General features: G+C 43.6%; 1 long non-coding RNA gene across 1 annotated transcript; it reads left to right on the top strand.

The window, feature by feature from the left end:
• The first annotated feature begins 1,238 nt into the window (after window positions 1-1,238).
• On the top strand, window positions 1,239-9,579 carry LOC132447604 (uncharacterized). The gene is made up of 2 exons (XR_009523159.1): window positions 1,239-1,412; window positions 7,609-9,579. It is a non-coding gene; the product is annotated as an uncharacterized LOC132447604 (long non-coding RNA).
• The last annotated feature ends 921 nt before the right edge of the window (window positions 9,580-10,500 follow it).

Below are 10,500 nucleotides of genomic sequence, written 5' to 3' on the forward strand. Positions count from 1 at the left end.
AATACACACAGGACAAAGAACAGTGTTGGCAATTTAACACTTATCTTGACATCGACAGAGTTTACCAGACAAACAATGCCAGACTGTAAAGGGGGTACGAAATGAAACGAGGTACTGAGCATCAGCCTTTTGAAGACGCGCAAGGGCTGCTGGTAGCATATGTTATGCTGCATTAAAAAAAGAAAAATACAATTAAGCACCCAGAGGAGAATTGCATCTGCCAAATCCTGACCACCAGTAAACACTTGCGTAGGACCAATGTAGACTTCACTCGTTACAACATCATAAGAAAATTGTCCGCAAATAAAATCCCCTTCATTTTAGGATAATCACACAGGTTATGCAACATATTTATGTCAGGATAGGCCTACCAGGCTCCAAGTCGTCACATATCTCAATCAGACAAAACCAACTATAACCACATTGGCATAGCAATCGCACCGTGTGTAGCTGCTACTAGCTGCAATCTATATATACAACGCATACTAACTGAAGCACCAACCAGAATCAGATCAAAATCGCTTGGGACCGTTGGTAACCTTTGGCCAGGTCATCACGATTCACGAGCAAACAGAACCAGCAGCAAAGTTTACGCAAAGCAATTTCTTACCTTATGTGGCCCTCCACATGCAGGCTAGATGACGTATCCATATCGATATCCAGTGTCACAAACATGCTTTTTATAGGAAGCAAAAGGACCGGCTATTTTCTGAATAAAAATGTCAATTTTGGCTGTCTGTCTTGAAACTTCTCCAGTGCGTTCACCCCAAAATGCAACGGAACGACAAGATCCCATACAAAGTGAACGTATAGACGCGTATCGGGCGAATATTTTTGATTTGTCGCGCCACACTTTCGCCGTGCACAGGCAAGCGCGTTCACGAGGATTTGTGGCGCGAAAAATTTCAACTTTGACACGAATTTCGCGTGATGACAGCCAATCAGCGTTCAACAGCGTGGCCACTGAGTGACATGTGTAACGTAACAGCCAATCAGCGTTCAACCGTCAAACTCTGCGCTCCCCGTCGCCTGTGAGTCGAGGTCGAATCTACCAAGAATTGGCCAATCAGCGCTCGTATCATCGACCAAGAATTGGCCAATCAGCGCTCGTATCATCTACCAAAAATTGGCCAATCATCGCTCGTATCATCTACCAAAAATTGGCCAATCAGCGATCGTATATCGCTGTTACTACGAAGAATGACCTGGTGGCCATACCAGCGCTGGCCAATCAGCGCTCGTATCGCTACCAAAAATTGCATTTTTCAAGCTGCGTGACATTACGAAAATCTTCACTTCACTTCAGTACTTTGATTTGAAGAGTGACATTACAAAATTATGAAATTACGAAAATCTTCACACCTTTCATTTGATTACTTCACTTCACTTCACTTCTTACCAACATTTCCGAGGTAAGTCAGTCCTTTCTAGCTATTTTCAATACAAATAAATTGGCAAATATCACGTTAACATATCCGACAAATGCCAAAAGTCTGCTTCGATGATAGGTCGTCGTTCATCATTGTAACGTGTATGAATTCGACGTATAAGGTAATGTGTATGTTCAGTAATGCATTTTATTGAATAGGTAACGTTAGTTGTATTAGTTTTAAAATGTCAAAAAAGCCCGTTACCGTTGGAACACGCAAGACCAGTAAACATAGCTACTAGGGATGGGCATAATTAATCGATGCTCGATAATTGATCGTTAAGAAATGCGTCGATCAATTTATATTGTTATCGATCAAAAGGACGTTGTGTTGCATACTGTGAGTCTTGAAGCATTTAATTGAATATAACCCTGCCGACTGGTGGAAAGTGAATGGAAGAAGGTTCCCCAGGCTGTCAAAGTTAGCGCGACAATACCTCTGCATCCCCGCAACTTCGGTCCCGTCAGAGCGGGTGTTTTCTGCTACTGACAGTTATGCCCCATTTCCACTGCAGGGTGCGGAACGGATCGGATCGCAAAGGTGCGGTAGGGAGGGGGCGGTATAGCCCAGCTCAGTTCCGAGGTCGCGTTTCCACTGCCGACAGTACCCTTGGTGGTAGCCCGGATGTCGATCGCCGCGGCAGCTACGTAAACATCGTAAACAACGTCTTCCTCCGCAAGAATGCAGACGAACGTCTCCACCTCCTTGTTCGCCCAAGCAAGCTTTTTACGCGACATGTTAATTGTAAAGAATAATACCTCGAGGCTACTGTTTGTTTGTTTTTATCCCCGCGTCACCCGGAAGTGACGATTCTGTCGACCAATCAACGGAGGGGGGGTGTAGCTAGAATTCCAGGGTACCCTTTCAGGCGTCTGGTCTCGTTTTGGGTACCGCAACGGAGGAGTCCCTAGAATGGGGTCGGAACGGGTACGGCAAAGTCCGGGTCACGCCCACTTTTGGCGGTGGAAACGCGATCCGACCCGCACCTTTGCGATCCGATCCGTTCCGCACCCTGCAGTGGAAATGCGCCATTACAAGGCTGCGTTCGCGTCTGACCCCCGAGCATGTTAACATGCTTATATTCCTAAACAAAAATATGTAGGCTGGAGTTACTGTATGGACAGTAGGGACAGTCACCACCGTATGTGAGTCGCTCTTTTTTTTTTTCTTAATGTGTGTTGTCTCTCGCTCCGCTTTTCTTTCGGCTTGGTGCCTCTTGGAGTCGTTACATTTTGCCAAAACTGTGATATTTTAGCAACAAGTTCCGCCTTATATATGTTCAATAAGGTATTGCTTTTAGATAGACTAGTTCATGCAATTGTTTGTAAATGGGTGGCTCATCTTTTTGTTGCGAGCCTTTTCCGCGCGCCGGCTGCAGCCTTTAGGCATTAAATGTCGGCCTTTTCCCCCCCTTTTTTTCAAAACAGTTATACAGTTTAATGCCCACTTTTAGCCTACTGCCTTTGTTTGATTATTTTTGTCCGATAAATTCGCTACTTATTGTAATTGGAATAGGGTACAGATTTAGTCTTGTTGAATCGTTTCCAAACCTTTAAGAGCGCGTGTAGGCGCATTGTTCCGACTTTACGAGCGCCGCATAGGCCTATAACCTATAATGCCTGTATTTATTATTTTAAAACTGTTAAACAGTTGTAGGTCTTCAAGTTAACTGTATTGTATTAATTTTGGCCCATACATTATTGTTGGAATAAAGATTTCATTGATAAAAACATTAGAAAAAAAACATAGAAAAAGTTAATGATTAATCGATAATTGATCGATAACTCTAGCGATGCTCGATCAAGAAAATTTCTTCAAATGCCCATCCCTAATAGCTACGCAGCAAACAAAATTCAAAAAGCCCGTTACTACCAAGCAACAACTAGTACAGTGAATAAGCAGTAACTCCTCCACTGTGTGACCTCCTCGTCCCCAGTATTACGATGTCATTGTCCACATTATGAAGTAAAAAAAATAATCGAAATTCGAAATTCAAAAAAAGCCTGTTACTACCAGCGTAGCCTTTTTGAATTTTGTTTACTGCGTAGCTATGTGTACTGGTCTTGGGTGTTCCAACGGTTTGTTAGGCATCTAATAAATCGCTGTGTAATCAATAATTCATTCAATGCCTCTTCCGTGGTCATTACAATATGAATAGAACCTGCCCATAACAGGTTTGAATATTAAGGGATTCGTTCAAATTTAGATTAATTTTTTTATAGTCGAATTATATTCGAGTAACAAAGTTCGGAGTCAAAGCCCTACCTGTTTGTGACTTAGGCCCAATCCCATTTCTAGCCCTTACCCCTTCCCCTTCCCCCTCCCCCTCCCCCTTACCTCTCCCCCTTCCCCTTACCCCTTCCCCTTGCCCCTCAATACAGAGGGGTAAAATGTTCCCCTAAGGCTGCGTCCCATTTCTACCCCTTACCCCTCCCCCTTGGTTTGAAGGGGTAAGGGTGTCCCAATTCTCATTTGGGTTAAGGGGTAGGGCGAAGACAAAAGGCTATGTAGCCCTTGAAACGAAGCTATCCAAGGACCACACTTTAAAGGGAGGGCTTCGAGGAAAATCCGGCCGAAAATGCATTTAGTTGTTATCGTTCGGACTCATGCTGTAAAGTTGACTGTATATTCGGCTCGAAGTCATACACGGACAATGCGATCTCTGAGCTCAATATAAAATATGACATAACGGTAAATAACCGTTGAACTATACATACAAGATTTTGGCGCTCTCTAGTGGCCAACCGAAATCGCCAAATAAACAAACAGCAGCGATGGCTCAAGCGAAGGACACGCACAAATGTAAGTATTTTCAGCACTTTAATTACGGCAGACTGGTGTAATAATACTATTTTCGAGCGGTTTTTAATTGTGAAGTTAGTTTTGAATCAATAGTCAAGTTTGTTTTGATTCTCTAGTCAAGTTTGTTTTGAATCACTAGAAGCCGATGCTAATGTGTTCCGCTATCGCTATTTGTTGAGATAGATATCCGATAACCCTTGACATGACATGTTAAGGTTTCAAGTAAAATTTGTGTGCAGTGGATTTGCTTGCTACTACTATTACTTGGTTGATTATACCGGCGCACTGCTTTGATATCGGTAAAGCTGCCACCTAGGCTACGTCACTCGCCTGTCAAACAGAAGATTTCCTTTCCACTTTTACCTCAGGGACACCACAGGAGACCAGACGGCTCATTAATTTCAGGGCGACCAGGGACAATGAGTTCCTAAAATCGAAAATGATCGCCAGAAAACAGTGGGAGTGAGTCTTACGTTGTTCAATCTTTTAATTCTTGCGTCTGTTTTCTACTTTGGTATTTCTGTGTTGAGCTCAATAGCCCACTGAATGTCTGTGTCGTTATACTGTACGTTGGCTGTGATGTAGGCTTTTTCTGGAAGAAATGGGGGTGGAGGGGAAAGTGACCAGGCAACAGGCTTCTAAGAGGTGGGAGAACCTTAAAAAGAAGTACAAGGTATGTGTCTAGTTTGAAATAAACAATTACCAATTGCCTAATGAATGTATCAACCAAACGAGACCATTGTTTTTGTTGTAATTGAGTATTTGCTGTGTGTGTGTGTGTGTGTGTGTGTGTGTGTGTGTGTGTGTGTGTGTCTGTGTCTGTGTCTGTGTCTGTGTCTGTGTCTGTGTCTGTGTCTGTGTGTTTGTTTGTTTTTTCAGGATTTGAGGACTCCCAAAACTCAGGTCGGGGACTGAAAGTGGGGAGGTGACTGTGGCGACGTGGCAGTATTATGACTTGATGCACGAGGTTCTTGGTGCCCGGCCAGCAATTGACCCACCAGTCCTTGTGTCATCTATTCAAGACCCCATGGTTATCCTCATGGTGAGGGTGATGTGGTTTCATGAATTTCACTAACTGCTATTCAAACATGTTTCATGAGATATTAGCTGAACATTTCTAAAGAAAATGACTTCTAACAACTGACTTGCATTGTTTCTTTAGGAGATGGTGGAGCGCTACACCCAAGGTTGACCTCCACCTTGTCTTCATCTTCCCGAAGGCCCGCTCTATCACAGAACGCGCCTTGGATTGGCGGTAATTAAAGCGCTGCTGCACCCGCCCAATCACCGGCTCTTTATAGGGAGTCAACAGACATACGGGCGTCTGGAGGCAGGGGTACCCACCATCACCTAAGAGCATGAACCCGGCGGTGGATACCTGGCAGTCAAATAAAAAGAACTGTTTTTCATTACCCTTGTCCTTTATGTTTCTTGGACGGAATGTAACTGATAATTTCGTTGCTCTGTAACATGTGCAATGACAACAAATAAAATCCTATCCTATCCTATCCTATCCTATCCTATCCTATCCTATGGCAATGTTTTGATATGTTGAGGGGAGTGTCTTATGTCTGCATTTATTTGAAAGAGCATATGCACAGAAAAGCAGACGGACTGAGTTACAATGGAGATCCTGCGAGTTTTTAAAGCCATGTGACACATAGGGAAGTTAACGCCAGCATTTCTGACGTTTTTATCCACTAATTCATTATGTTATGTGAGGCAACGCAACGTATGCTTGATCTGAAACATGCCTACTCGTGGCCTCTGTTGACATAGCAGTCAGCTGTCCGCAGTCAGCGACGATGAAGCCACGTAATGGAGGGGCGTCCCATTTCTTAGGGGAACGTTTTACCCCTCTATTGAGGGGCAAGGGGGAGGGGTAAGGGGAAGGGGTAAGGGCTAGAAATGGGATTGGGCCTAAGAAATGGGACGCCCCTCCATTACGTGGCTTCATCGTCGCTGACTGCGGCGATGTCAACAGAGGCCAAGAGTATGACATAGAGGCCAAGAGTACTCTTGGCCTCTATGTCAACAGAGGCCAAGAGTAGGCATGTTTCAGATGAAGCATATGTTGCGTTGCGTTGCCTCACATAACATAATAAATTAGTGGATAAAAACGTCAGAAATGCTGGCGTTAACTTCCCTATGTGATGTGACGCGTCACATGGCTTTAAAAACTCGCAGGATCTCCATTGCAACTCCGTCCGTCTGCTTTTCTGTGCATATGCTCTTTCAAATAAATGCAGACATAAGACACTCTCCTCAACATATCAAAACATTGCCATAGTTGGTTGGAATGAAATCTAACCAAGCTCCTTCAATCGATAGTGTACACACACATCGCTTGGAGGAGCTATGCAAAAGAAGACGTGTCTTGTCGTGAATAATTTGTTGATAGGCTACAAAAATCCATGTCTTACATGCACAAACACATTATGGTCACTGGAATGTGATTTGATCTTCATTCTAACTGACCACTATATCAAAGCACAACAGTACAAGAACATATTGCATTTGGTTTCTTTATTAAAAGTAGACAATAACCGATGGAAATATGCAAAATGTGCCGGTGGAAGAGCATGAAGATCCTAAATAATGTTAAAACGTTAATTCGTATGAGGTACGATCAGTGGGTGTTCATAAGGAAAAACACATAAAACATCCAATTACGTAACAGAACATTACACTACCTTGATATAGGGTAGGCCTATGTGTCTACAGTTGAGTTCCACGCGCACAGACCCCTCTCAAAGGCGGCAATTGAGTCGCATTAATTATTAATTCATGATGCCGTCCTCACCGGCTATAATGTCGGTTGCCTTGGCCATTTTTCTGTTTTTAGTCTGCTGCTAAAGAAAGACACCGGAGGCGACGAATGTATCACCGACGCATACGTCTGCTGATGTGCTGACTAATCAAATGATGGTACGTATAACTCTTCTTTATTTTTTCATCGTATGAAATATCAGTTAGCGCCGGCTCAGCTGGAAATGTAGGCTAGCTTTCGTATGTGTTTGTATACGATCTGTTTTTTAACCATATATGTGTTCATTTATTTTTGTCAGTGCCGGGTGAGTTAGGAAATGTTATCATCAAGTGGTTTTAAATAGTGATGTAATGGTTTGCGTCGAGGCATCGGGGCGTGTGTCAAGTAGGTGTCGGCTCCTCCCCAGCGAAGCTCCGTATCGAGTAGGATTCATTGGCGAAATTACGTTGTGCTGTCCCGCGATATGAAAATCTTAGCCAAATGATTTATGAATTCTCAAATGATTTGATCGAACCACTTTGGTGGTTCATCTGGCTGAGAGGCTTTGACATTTCATGAGGCATCATCTCGACCCCAGTTTGATCATCAGTCTTTTTGTTTCTCCAGGCGGATCGTCCACCTATGTATTGCAGGGTGGATGCAGCTGTGCCCATCCTGCGGATATGGCGCGATGAGGGGGCTGAACTGTGGCAAGATTTTCGCCTGTCCAGACGTGCCATGAACAGCCTGCAGAGGCTCCTGGACAGGGGGCAAGATCATGGTTGGGGGAATCAATTTGAAATCCTGATACACAATCAATTTGAAATCCTGATACACACATTGGCTTGCCCATGGACTGTCATACCGGGTGGTATCCATTGTGTTCAGTGTACCGAAGGCAACTGTGCACAGAGTTATACACCGGGTGGCACAAAGTATCTGGAACCATTTGATCTCCTTCCCACAGGCCTATGAGGAGCTGAAAGCAGTAGGGCAAGGGTTTGCTGATCTATCAGGGACCCCTGCTTTTGCAAATGTTGTCGGGGCGATCGATGGAACCCATATTCGGATCAAGCCACCACAACTACATCGATTAGACTATCTAAATTACAAGAACTTTTATTAAATTAACAATCAGGCCATATGCGATGCAAAGGGGACATTTTTGGACATTTTTGTGGGCTACCCAGGGTCTGTCCATGGCACAAGGGTAATGAAAAACAGTTCTTTTTATTTGACTGCCAGGTATCCACCGCCGGGTTACATGCTTTTAGGTGATGGTGGGTACCCCTGCCTCCAGACGCCCGTATGTCTGTTGACTCCCTATAAAGAGCCGGTGATTGGGCGGGTGCAGCAGCGCTTTAATTACCGCCAATCCAAGGCGCGTTGTGTGATAGAGCGGGCCTTCGGGATGATGAAGACAAGGTGGAGGTCAACCCTTTTCTGGGCGCTAGAAGTCAAGCCTACCTTTGCCCCACAGGTCATTGCTTCCTGTGCCTTCTTGCACAATGTTTGCTTAAATAATGGAGACACACTGGATCCTGATGAAGACATTGCCAGGGATGACCTTGACCCCCATCCCCCTCAAGAACAAATTGGACTCAATGAAACACGAGGATTTGTTATCCGAGACTCACTGGCTGCCCAAGTCTCATATGAATTTTAAATGTTATTACGCCTACTAATCAGTTTTTCTACAGTTACCTGTTGGTATTTATGTTCCCTTACAAGTTTATCCTGATGATTATGTTCATACTTTGTTATTTATTTGTTGATTGATAGTTAGAATATTTTTTTTTTAACTATCTGCTTCTTGTAGCATTTATCACACATAGAAAAAACTTTTGTAAACAAGAATATTTAATTGTTCAACAAGTAACATTAAAATTAGAAATATATATAACAATAGTAAATAGGAATAAAAAAATAGCATAAATTAATAAATAGCAAGAATAAAAACCATAGGAACAACAATAATCAATAATTATAATTTGTTGACCATCCTCTCAAAGAGATCCAGAAAGCGATCCGTCTTGGCCTCACTTTCTTCATGGCGCCTCTGCTCCTGAAGGGCCTCCTCAGCCAGGAGTTCTGCCACTGTTTTGGACCTCCTTCGTGGTGGTATGATGGATGTGGTAGGGTGTACTGGGGTGCTGGCTGCTGTCGGGGGTGCTTGGGTGTAGGGCTCCACCATCTCCTAAAGAAACAATGCAAGTCAGTTGTTAGAAGTCATTCTCTTTAGAAATGTTCAGCTAATATCTCAAGAAACATGTTTGAATAGCAGTTAGTGAAATTCATGAAACCACATCACCCTCACCATGAGGATAACCATGGGGTCTTGAATAGATGACACAAGGACTGGTGGGTCAATTGCTGGCCGGGCACCAAGAACCTCGTGCATCAAGTCAAAATACTGCCACGTCGCCACAGTCACCTCTCCACTTTCAGTCCCCGACCCAGTTTTGGGAGTCCTCAAATCCTGAAAAAACACACACACACACACACACACACACACACACACACACACACACACACACACACACACACACACACACACACACACACACACACACACACACACACACACACACACACACACACACAGCAAATACTCAATTACAACAAAAACAATGGTCTCGTTTGGTTGGTTGATACATTCATTAGGCAATTGGTAATTGTTTATTTATTCAAACTAGACACATACCATGCCCTTCTTTTTAAGGTTCTCCCACTTCTTAGAAGCCTGTTGCCTGGTCACTTTCCCCTCCATCCCCATTTCCTCCAGATAAAGCCTACATCTACGCCAACGTACAATATAATGACACAGACATTCAGTGGGTTATTGAGCTCAACACAGAAATACCAAAGTAGAAAACAGACGCAAGAATGAAAAGATTGAACAACGTAAGACTCACTCCCACTGTTTTCTGGCGATAATTTTTGATTTTAGGAACTCATTTTCCCTGGTCGCTCTGAAATTAATGAGCCGTCTGGTCTCCTGTGGTGTCCCTGAGGTAAAAGTGGAAAGGAAATCTTCAGTTTGAGTGACGTAGCCTAGGTGGCAGCTTTACCGATATCAAAGCAGTGCGCCGGTATAATCAACCAAGGAATTGTAGTAGTAAGCAAATCCACTGCACACAAATTTTACTTGAAACCTTGTCATGTCAAGGGTTATGGGATATCTATCTCAACAAATAGCGATAGCGGAACACATTAGCATCGGCTTCTAGTGATTCAAAACAAACTTGACTAGTGAATCAAAACAAAATAGCGGCCTAAATTGGTTGGGCGCTAACCTGGTAATTTCTCTGCGTGAGAAATACGAAGTGTGAGCGTGTGCTTGGGTTGAATTGCGTGTGTCTCACGCCGAATGCGTGAGACTTGAGAGCCCTGAAAGAGCAATTGTTCTGGCTCACCCATCGATGTAAAATTACTGGGTACCCAGTAGCCTACCCGTGATACACAACTAAGCTGCACGATTAAGCCGTTTTTCGAAGAGAAAAGCTGCAATTTAAACAT

This window comes from Gadus macrocephalus, chromosome 19, assembly GCF_031168955.1.
Source record: "Gadus macrocephalus chromosome 19, ASM3116895v1".
Lineage (NCBI taxonomy): Eukaryota > Metazoa > Chordata > Actinopteri > Gadiformes > Gadidae > Gadus > Gadus macrocephalus.